Source organism: Cervus canadensis, chromosome 21, assembly GCF_019320065.1.
Source record: "Cervus canadensis isolate Bull #8, Minnesota chromosome 21, ASM1932006v1, whole genome shotgun sequence".
NCBI classification, from domain to species: domain Eukaryota; kingdom Metazoa; phylum Chordata; class Mammalia; order Artiodactyla; family Cervidae; genus Cervus; species Cervus canadensis.
In genome coordinates, this window is record NC_057406.1 from 22,474,619 (window position 1) to 22,485,506 (window position 10,888).

Below are 10,888 nucleotides of genomic sequence, written 5' to 3' on the forward strand. Positions count from 1 at the left end.
CCCTTATAGGCGTGGCGCACTGGGCTCCGCCCCTCAGTGGGGGTGGCCACGGTGGGCGGGGCGTCTCGGCCTCCGCCCCTAGGAACGCGCTCGGAGGAGCGGGAAGGCCAGAGGGGCGGAGCAGGGACTGCGCTCCGCCTCCGCCCGGCTGTCCGCCAGTATCCCGCCGGGGAACCGGTTTCTGCCAGTCCAAGCCTCCGGTACTGACTGACTTCTTTGCCTGGATACAGAGGCTCCCCAGGGCGGGACTTAGGTAGCGGTGGTGAACACCTGTCCCCCCACACCCCCAGTCTCTCCCCACTCCGCGTCCACTCTCTGGTACTTGGGCGCCAGACTGCAGACCCTCCGGGTTCCTCGCGTGCTTTGCGGGGCCTCCACCCACCGGGCTCAGTACCCAGGCCGGTACCGTACCAGCTTCACAGTCTCTGTAGCTCTCGCCCCTAGGGACCCCCGACTGCCGCATCTCCACCGATAGAGGTCCTAGTTTGCCCCCCACCTGCCTCCCTACTCTTCCACCTTTCATCCAGACGGTTGAAAAAGCATATTAACTAGATTTCTACTTAGCACTTTCTTTATCCAACCCGTTTTAGTCACAGATACTACGTTAATTTCTCAAATCACAGCTTTTCGGATTTAATTCTATTCAAAACATTCTAACCAATTATATTACCATTTATTGAGTGCTGTCCTTACCAAATATTTTACAAACATTATCTCTCCTCATCACACCACTAAACGTATTTTATAGTCATTTTACAAAGGAGGAACCCGAAGTTCAACATGATTATGCTTTTTGCATATTTGCCCACTGGTTACACTGTCATCTGGGATTGTCAACCTAATTGTTTGCCTCCTTTGTGCAGGCTTTTCTGAACCAACACTGAGGAACTTCTTGCTGTGCTTGTATCTTGGGATGAAAGACCTTGAACCCGAGTTGGGTAGTGGGAATCAATAACGGTGATACTAATGACTTCCAGTTTTAGGGTAACAGATATTAACTTTATTACCTGTGGATAAAAAGGCTTACTTTTTGACAAATATTTGTTGATTGCTATAAAATAAGTGGCCACTTAATTATTTTATATTTTCTTGACTTTTATAAGATGCCATTGATTTTATAAGAGGCATGTTATTTTACGTCCCATTAACATAGAACACAAATGCTAACAAGTTAACTGTCATGTTCAGTTGATTTTACAGCATCCAGAGATATTAAAATGTGAAGTAGCGTGCAGGTTGCAATTCATAAGAAATTGTATGTTGCTCTCAAGAGTCCCTGAGAGGGGCTGCTCATAGCCATGTCCATTTGTTATAAGTGAACATGTTCAAGGGTAAAGATCTATTTTGCTTTAGCCTTTTCCTCACTCACAACAGCCAGGGATTGCATAATGACTGTAGAATGATTAACAAAGCTGGTCTTGATATTAGAGCTGATCATCTATTTTAGTTACTAAACTAGGTTCAGTGAAAAGGGGCCTAATTCTTCATGGCAAATAGATGGGGAAACAGTGGAAACAGTGGCTGACTTTATTTTTCTGGGCTCCAAAATCACTGCAGATGGTGACTGCAGCCATGAAATTAAAAGATGCTTACTCCTTGGAAGGAAAGCTATGGCCAACCTAGACAGCATATTAAAAAGCAGAGACATTACTTTGCCAACAAAGGTCTGTCTCGTCAAGGCTATGGTTTTTCCAGTACTCATGTATGGATGTGAGAGTTTGACTATAAAGAAAGCTGAGTGCAGAAGAATTGATGCTTCTGAACTGTGTGTGGTGTTGGAGAAGACTCTTGAGAGTCCCTTGGACTGCAAGGAGATGTAACCACTCCATCCTAAAGGAGATCAGTCCTGGGTGTTCATTGGAAGGACTGATGTTGAAGCTGAAACTCCAATACTTTGGCCACCTCCCGCGAAGAGCTGACTCATTGGAAAAGACCCTTATGCTGGGAAAGATTGAGGGCAGGAGGAGAAGGGGATGACAGAGGATGAGATGGTTGGATGGCATCACTGACTCGATGGACATGGGTTTGGGTGGACCTGGGAGTTGGTGATGGACAGGGAGGCCTGGCATGCTGTGGTTCATGGGGTCGCAAAGAGTCGGACAAGACCGAGCACTGAACTAAACTGAATTCTTCATGTGGTCGTGTAGCAAAAACATTTAGGAATCAGAAGACATCTGTTCAGAAGATTGCTGGCCTCAGATTTTTTAAAAAAATATTTATTTATTTATTTTCGACTGTGCTGAGTCTTTGTTGCTGCACGGGCTTTTGTCTGGTTGCAGCGAGGAGGGGCTACTCTCTAGTTCTGTGCACAGGCTTCCCATTGCTGTGGCTTCTCATGTTCCAGAGCATGCTGGCTTCAGTAGTTGTCGCTCCTGGGATCTAGAGCGGCTTCAGTAGTTGTCGCTCCTGGGATCTAGAGCACAGACTCAATAGTTGTGTCTTATGGGCATGTGGGATCCTCCTGGATCAGGGATCAAACCCATGTCTCCTGCACTGGCAGGTGAAATTCTTTACTACCGAGCCACCAGGGAAGCCCCAGGCCTCAGTTTTTACATCTGCAAAGTTGGGATTTTAATGTCAACAGTGCTGCTGGGTGGATTAAAAGAGTCTGTCAGGTACTTAAAAGCGCTGTGTATGTTGTTAAGGGCTAGACTCTCTTCCTACCAACTCCATCCCCCCCAACCCCAACCCCCTCTCCCCGCTCCCCGCCATCCTCCCTGCCACCCCACCCTTCCAGCCAGCCAGCGAGTTGGTTTTGCTACCAAGAACTGAACCCAGCTGCTTCAAGACTATACTAAAGTTGTTATGCCCGATGTCCGAATCCCCGAGCGGGAATAGAGAAGGCCTCCAAGACAGTGCAACTCGCAGAAAGGGAAGTTTATTACTGACTCGAGCCAGGACTCTCTGCTGCAACCAACGCAGTGGTGCGGGTCAGAGAGCCCTGAGCCCAAGCTGTTACACAAATTTATAGGGTGAGAAGCGGATTGGTTACACGTTTGCAAAGCAATTTCATTGGTCAAAACTTCCGCGCGTGGGACTTTCCTGGGGGTTTCCGCCCTGTTCCTAATTTCCTAATTGGCAAACAGCGGTCAGTATTAAGTGAAAGCTAATTGGTCCTAATTGGCAAACAGCCATCAGTGTTAAGTGAAAGCTAATTGGTTGTATCCAGGTGGCCTGATAATCTTACCAAGTAGGAAGGCCTACTCTCGCCTCCCAAAGTTAGATCGCAGTCTTAATAAAACAGCCCTGGCTTGGCTTGCTTTTTTTTTCTTTCCTTTTTTTTTTTTTTTCATTTATTTTTATTAGTTGAAGGCTAATTACTTCACAACATTGCAGTGGGTTTTGTCATACATTGACATGAATCAGCCATGGAGTTACATGTATTCCCCATCCCGATCCCCCTCCCACCTCCCTCTCCACCCGAATCCTCTGGGTCTTCCCAGTGTACCAGGCCCGAGCACTTGTCTCATGCATCCACCTGGGCTGGTGATCTGTTTCACTATAGATAATATACATGCTGTTCTCTCGAAACATCCCACCCTCGCCTTCTCCCACAGAGTCCAAAAGTCTGTTCTGTACATCTGTGTCTCTTTTTCTGTTTTGCATATAGGGTTATCATTACCATCTTTCTAAATTCCATATATATGCGTTAGTATGCTGTAATGTTCTTTATCTTTCTGGCTTACCTCACTCTGTATAATGGGCTCCAGTTTCATCCATCTCATTAGAACTGATTCAAATGAATTCTTTTTAATGGCTGAGTAATATTCCATGGTGTATATGTACCACAGCTTCCTTATCCATTCATCTGCTGATGGGCATCTAGGTTGCTTCCATGTCCTGGCTATTATAAACAGTGCTGCGATGAACATTGGGGTGCACGTGTCTCTTTCAGATCTGGTTTCCTCGGTGTGTGTGCCCAGAAGTGGTATTGCTGGGTCATATGGCAGTTCTATTTCCAGTTTTTTAAGAAATCTCCACACTGTTCTCCATAGTGGCTGTACTAGTTTGCATTCCCACCAACAGTGTAAGAGGGTTCCCTTTTCTCCACACCCTCTCCAGCATTTATTGCTTGTAGACTTTTGGATAGCAGCCATCCTGACTGGCGTGTAATGGTACCTCATTGTGGTTTTGATTTGCATTTCTCTGATAATGAGTGATGTTGAGCATCTTTTCATGTGTTTGTTAGCCATCTGTATGTCTTCTTTGGAGAAATGTCTGTTTAGTTCTTTGGCCCATCTTTTGATTGGGTCATTTATTTTTCTGGAATTGAGCTTCAGGAGTTGCTTGTATATTTTTGAGATTAATCCTTTGTCTGTTGCTTCATTTGCTAGGCTTGCTTTTTGATTGAATTAAGTTGATCAGTCCCTTACGTAAATGCCTGAGGAAAAAAAGAGCCTCTCTGATGGGAAATATACTGTGTGTAATCTCTACAGTTGTTACTTAAGCTACTGCTGCAATGACCATGCAAGTTAAAATCATGCCAAGTGATGTTAATATTTAATGGGAAAAATAACTGTTGCATGACCTTTAAAATGTGTTGTCAAAACATTCAAAATGCTTATTATCAGTTAGAAATGTATAGTTCAGTTCAGTTCAGTCGCTCAGTCGTGTCCGACTCTTTGCGACCCCATGAACCACAACATGCCAGGCCTCCCTGTCCATCACCAACTTCCAGAGTCCACACAAACCCATGTCCATCGAGTCGGTGATGCCATCCAACCATCTCATCCTCTGTCGTCCCCTTCTCCTCCTGCCCTCAATCTTTCCCAGCATAAGGGTCTTTTCCAATGAGTCAGCTCTTCGCGGGAGGTGGCCAAAGTATTGGAGTTTCAGCTTCAACATCAGTCCTTCCAATGAACACCCAGGACTGATCTCCTTTAGGATGGAGTGGTTACATCTCCTTGCAGTCCAAGGGACTCTCAAGAGTCTTCTCCAACACCACAGTTCAGAAGCATCAATTCTTCTGCACTCAGCTTTCTTTATAGTCAAACTCTCACATCCATACATGAGTACTGGAAAAACCATAGCCTTGACGAGACAGACCTTTGTTGGCAAAGTAATGTCTCTGCTTTTTAATATGCTGTCTAGGTTGGCCATAGCTTTCCTTCCAAGGAGTAAGCATCTTTTAATTTCATGGCTGCAGTCACCATCTGCAGTGATTTTGGAGCCCAGAAAAATAAAGTCAGCCACTGTTTCCACTGTTTCCCCATCTATTTCCCATGAAGTGATGGGACCGGATGCCATGATGTTGGTTTTCTGAATGTTGAGCGTTAAGCCAACTTTTTCACTCTCCTCTTTCACTTTCATCAAAAGGGTCTTTAGTTCTTCTTCACTTTCTGCCATAGGAGTGGTGTCATCTGCATATCTGAGGTTATTGATATTTCCCCTGGCAACCTTGATTCCAGCTTGTGCTTCCTCCAGCCCAGCGTTTCTCATAATGTACTCTGCATATAAGTTAAGTAAGCAGGGTGACAATATACAGCCTTGATGTACTCCTTTTCCTATTTGGAACCAGTCTGTTGTTCCATGTCCAGTTCTAACTGTTGCTTCCTGACCTGCATACAGGTTTGTCAAGAGGCAGGTCAGGTGGTCTGGTATGACCATCTCTTTCAGAATCTTCCACAGTTTATTGTGATCCACACAGTCAAAGGCTTTGGCATAGTCAATAAAGCAGAAATAGATGTTTTTCTGGAACTCTCTTGCTTTTTTGATGATCCATCGGATGTTGGCAATTTGATCTCTGGTTCCTCTGCCTTTTCTAAAACCAGCTTGAACATCTGGAAGTTCACGGTTCACGTGTTGCTGAAGCCTGGCTTGGAGAATTTTAAGCCTTACTTTACTAGCGTGTGAAATGAGTGCAGTTGTGCGGTAGTTTGAGCATTCTTTGGCGTTGCCTTTCTTTGGTACTGGAATAGGGGAGACAGGCAATAAATAAATACTCTGTCGTTGTTGTTATTGTTGTGTAGTCACTAAGTCATGTCTGACTCTTTGAAACCCCATTTGTAACCCGCCAGGCTCCTCTGTCCATGGGATTTTCCAGGAAAGAATACTGGAGTGGTTTGCCATTTCTTCCTCCAGGGGAGCTTCCTGACCCAGGGATTGAATCTGCGTCTCCTGCTGTGGCAGGCAGATTCTTTACTGCTGAGCCACCAGAGAAGCCCAAATAACTACACTAATAAATATAAAGTAGATCAGGCTCTGTGTGTGTGTGTGTGTGTGTGTGTGTGTGTGTGTGTGTGTGTAGACACTGGTGTGCCAGTGTTTGCTACTTCAGATGGAGAGGTGACCTTTGAACCCAGACCTGAAGAAATGAGGGCATAATCAAGGAGATAACTGGGGGAGAAGTTTTCATGTCACTGAGAAGAGCATGTGCAAAGGTCCTGTGGTGGGAGGGTATCCAGAACATTGAGGAAAATGAAGAGGCCAGTGTGACTGGAGAAAAGGAGAAGGTATTGGCAAGAATAGCTCAGTCTGGACCCTGGAGCCAAGCTGCCTAGGTTCAAGGCCCAGCTTCACTGCTTATGAGCTGAATGGGGGACCAGTCATTTGTCTTCTCTGTACTTCAGGGTTATCGTCTATAAAATGAGGATAACAATAATATCTTCCTTGTAGGCGTCTTCTGAGGGTGAATAATTACAAAGTGCTCGGAACGGTGCCTGGCTCATTGTAAGTTGAGGAAGATCTGTGTAGATCTCTGTGTCTTATATTGGTTCATTTCTCCAGCGAGTTCTGGCAAATAGAGATGGGGTGCAGGGAAGATCAGGTAGAACCTGGTGGGTGTGAAAGGTAAAGAAACATGGAGTTGGTATTGCTAAGAGAGCTCACTAGTATACATGCTGCAGAATCAAGTTCTCTGAAGTGGAGCCGGGGTGAGGCAGCAAAGGAGACACAGATGTAAAGAACAGACTTTTGGACTCAGTGGGAAGAGAGGGTGGGATGATTTGAGAGAATGGTATTGAAACATACATATTACTATAAGTAAAATAGATAACCAGTGTGAGTTTGATGTATGATGCAGGGCACCCAAAGCCGGTGCTCTGGGACAGCCTGGAGGGATGGAGTAGGGAGGGCTGTGAGAGAGGGGTTCAGGATGAGGGGGACATATGTATCCCTATGGCTGGTTCATACTGATGTATGGCAAAAGCCATCACAATATTGTAATTATCCTCCAACTGAAATAGATAAATTAAAAAAAATAAAATGGAACCAGAGGCCATTGAGGGAGTATGATTTATGTATGTCAGCCTGGGTGGGAATCTGGCCTTTTGATCACTTATTCTCAATGCAGGTATCCAGAATATCTGCAGAATTTTCCAGAAGCTCAAGATACTTACCAATCCTTCCCCTAAAGCAACTGAGACAGTCTGCCCACTTATTAGACCCGTACCCCTAGAACGGCCTGTGACAGCCTGTCCCTCAGGACAAATACTTCTTTTTTTTATGTCATAGACTATGGCTTTGTGGCTTTTGCCTCAATAGACCCTTGACTCTTTCTTTTTCCCAGAACACTCTTTCAGTTTGACTCAAATCTGTGTTTCCTGAATTATAGTTCTTAAGCTCCACCCCCCGCAAATAAATGTTCTTCTTATTTGCAGCTTTCTGTGGGCTTTGTTTTGGGGGTGAGGTTCACATAGATCATTCATCATAAGGACTTTGGCTTTATTCTGAGCAAGTAGAGAAACCACTGGAGGGATGGAAAAGGTCTCCTTGCTACTATGTTGTTGAACACAGGTGGTGGGGACAAGGGCTGATGCAGAGAGACCAGGCAGCTGGCCCTGGAGTTGATGCTCAGACAAAGGTGGGAGCTGTGGGGATGGTGCGAAGTGGTTTTGCTCTGGATGAACTTGAAGGAACAACTAACAGGATTTTGCTGGTGCAATGGGCTGTGAGATGTTGAGAATGCCTCCAAGGTGGTTAGCCTGAGCAGCTGGGAGAATGAAGAACCTTAAAAATCCAGCAGGGGGACTTCCCTAGTGGTTCACAGGTTAAGAACCCACCTGTCAATGCAGGGGACATGGGTTCAATTTTTGGTCTGGAAAGATTTCCATATGTCACAGAGCAACTAAGCCCGTCAGTCAGTCAGTTCAGTCGCTCAGTCGTGTCGAACTCTTTTCGACCCCATGAACTGCAGCACGCCGGGCTTCTCTGACCATCATCAACTCCTGGAGCTTGTTCAAACTCATGTCCATCAAGTCGGTGATACCACCCAACCATCTCATTGTCTGTTGACCTCTTCTCCTCCTGCCTTCAGTCTTTCCCAGCATCAGGGTCTTTTCCAGTGAGTCATTTCTTTGCCTCAGGTGGCCTAAGGACTGGAGTTTCAGCTTCAGCATCAGTCCTTCCAATGAATATTTAGGACTGATTTCCTTTAGGATGGACTGGTTGGATCTCCTTGCAGTCCAAGGGACTCTCAAGAGTCTTCTCCAACGCCACGGTTCAAAAGCATCAATTCTTTGGTGCCTGTGCACCGCAGCTAAGCCTGTGCACTGCAACTATTGAGCCCATGCCCTAGAGCCCGTGCTCTGCAACGAGAAGCCACTGCAATGAGAAACCTGCACACTGCAACTAGAGAGTACTTCCCGCTCGCCACAACTAGAGAAAGCCTGTGTGCAGCAAAAAGACCCAGTGTAGCCAAAAATAAGTAAGGTAGAACAGCAGTTGAGGTGGGGGTGGCGGATCTTTATGGTCCTTCCTCAGGACTGGGTGTTGATGCTGTCTGTCCATCTGCCTCTCCTAAATTCTCCTTTGCTTCATATACTCACCTCCGGGTTGCAGTTGTTCAAATGAGGACAAATAGCCCGGAGTTTTTAGCTACAGCAAAGTCTAAATTCAGACTTAAAAAGGACATATTTTTTCCAGCCTCAGCTCTCACATCAACATCACATTTTGACTGTGTTCTGACCTCCGGTTCCCTAGAGTCACGGCTTCTCAAGCAGTGTCCTTTCCCACAGCAGTTTCTGCCTCACATTTGTTTGTCAAAGTTGCCCATGTGAGCAGTTTTCCCCAACAAAACCATCTGCACCAGAAGGGCATTCAAGCCTTTAAGGCAGCGCGTGCGCGCGCGCGCACACACACACACACACACACACACACACACACACACACACACGACTACATTGTCTGTAGTGAGTCTTTTCAGTATCTCCCATTCCATTTTCATTAGCTTTTTTTGTTGGAGTATAATTGCTTTTCAGTGTTGTATTGATTTCTTCTGTACAACAGAATGAATCAGCTCTATGTGGACATGTATCCCTCCCTCTGAAGCGTCCCTCCCACCTGCCCCATCCCACCCTTCTAGGTCGTCACAGAGCAATGAGCCGAGCTCCCTGTGCTATATAGCAGCTTCCCACTGGCTGTCTATTTTACATGGTGATATATATATAATATATCTATATATTGCTACTCTCCCAATTCATCCCACCCCCACCTTCCCCCATTGTGCTCACATATTCATTCTCTACGTCTGCTTCTCTGTTCCTGCCCTGCAAGTAGGTATTTTACAGTCAAATCTCAGCATTTAATCTCTTCTCCACACCAGTCATCACAGCAAGGAGCACTTGGTCTTGCGTAGCTCAGCCCTGAGGTAATGACTGAGAAAGCCTGTCCACAACACACCCCCATTTTATGTCTTTGGCCCCTGATTTGGTGGTGCAGATATTGGGTTGGTCAAAAGGTTGTTCGGGTAAATCTGATTGAATGTTTTGGCCAAGCTAATGTTTTTTCCCCGTCCTAAGCAGGCTCGGCCTAGGGCTTTGGCTCTCTCGTGAGCTCTGCCTGAGATCTCATCCTCACTCAGCAGTGAGATTTCAGAGTCTGGAGAGACCACAGCAGGGCCATGACCTATAGCAGAAGGAGGTGATGTGTACATGGGAGGAAGTGAGGACCCAATAGTCAACAAAAATTGGTGAGCTTGACATGCCAGGTGCTGGATTAGAATCATGATCTTGCATGTGTGTTCCTGATGCTTCTCCATCATGGAATTTCATGCTTCTAAGGACTGGTGAGAATTTATGATCCCTGGTCATAGATTGGAAGAAACTTATAACACATAGCAACATTATATGGACTCTCTTTGGAGCTTGATTTAAACAAACTAAAGTTAAAAAATTTTTTTTCCCAAATAACCCAGAAAATTGAACCCAGGAATTATTGTCTGTTTTGTTGGGTATAAATGAATGTCCTTATAGTTAAAGGGTTCCTTTGATGAGGAGTAAGATACTTGGTGGTGGTGGTGGTGGTGGTTTAGTTGCTAAGTTGTGTCCGACTCTTTGTGACCCCATGGATTGTAGCCTGCCAGCCTCCTCTGTGAGATTTCCCAGGCAAGAATACTGTAGTGGGTTGCCATTTCCTTCTCCAAGGGATCTTCCCCACCCAGGGATCAAACCCACATCTTCTGCATCACAGGTGGATTCTTTATTACTGCTGAGCCACCATGGAAACCTACTCACATGCTCTCAAAGTATCTTTCCACAAAGAGTAACAGTGCAGTGGAGAAACTGGACAATACCTCTCCTAAATCATAATTGACCACAATTAATATAACCAACATGGGATACCATGCCTCTGGATCAATACTCTGAGAACAGAAAATCACCCCTGGGTCATTCATCCCAGCCATAGATTTATCATCTGAATCTAACCATAAGGACAACAGAAACCACATAGGTACAAATTCCATGAAATTACTGACCTGTATTCTTAAAAAATGCCAGTGTCTTAAAAGACTAGTGAAGGCTGAGGGATTGATCCAGGTTGAAGGAGACTAAGGGCTTCCCCAATGGCTCAGTGGGTAAAGAATCTGCCTGCAAAGGCAGGAGATGCAAGAGACGCGGGTTTGATCCCTGGGTTGGGAAGATCCCCTGGAGAAGAAAATGGCACCCCACCC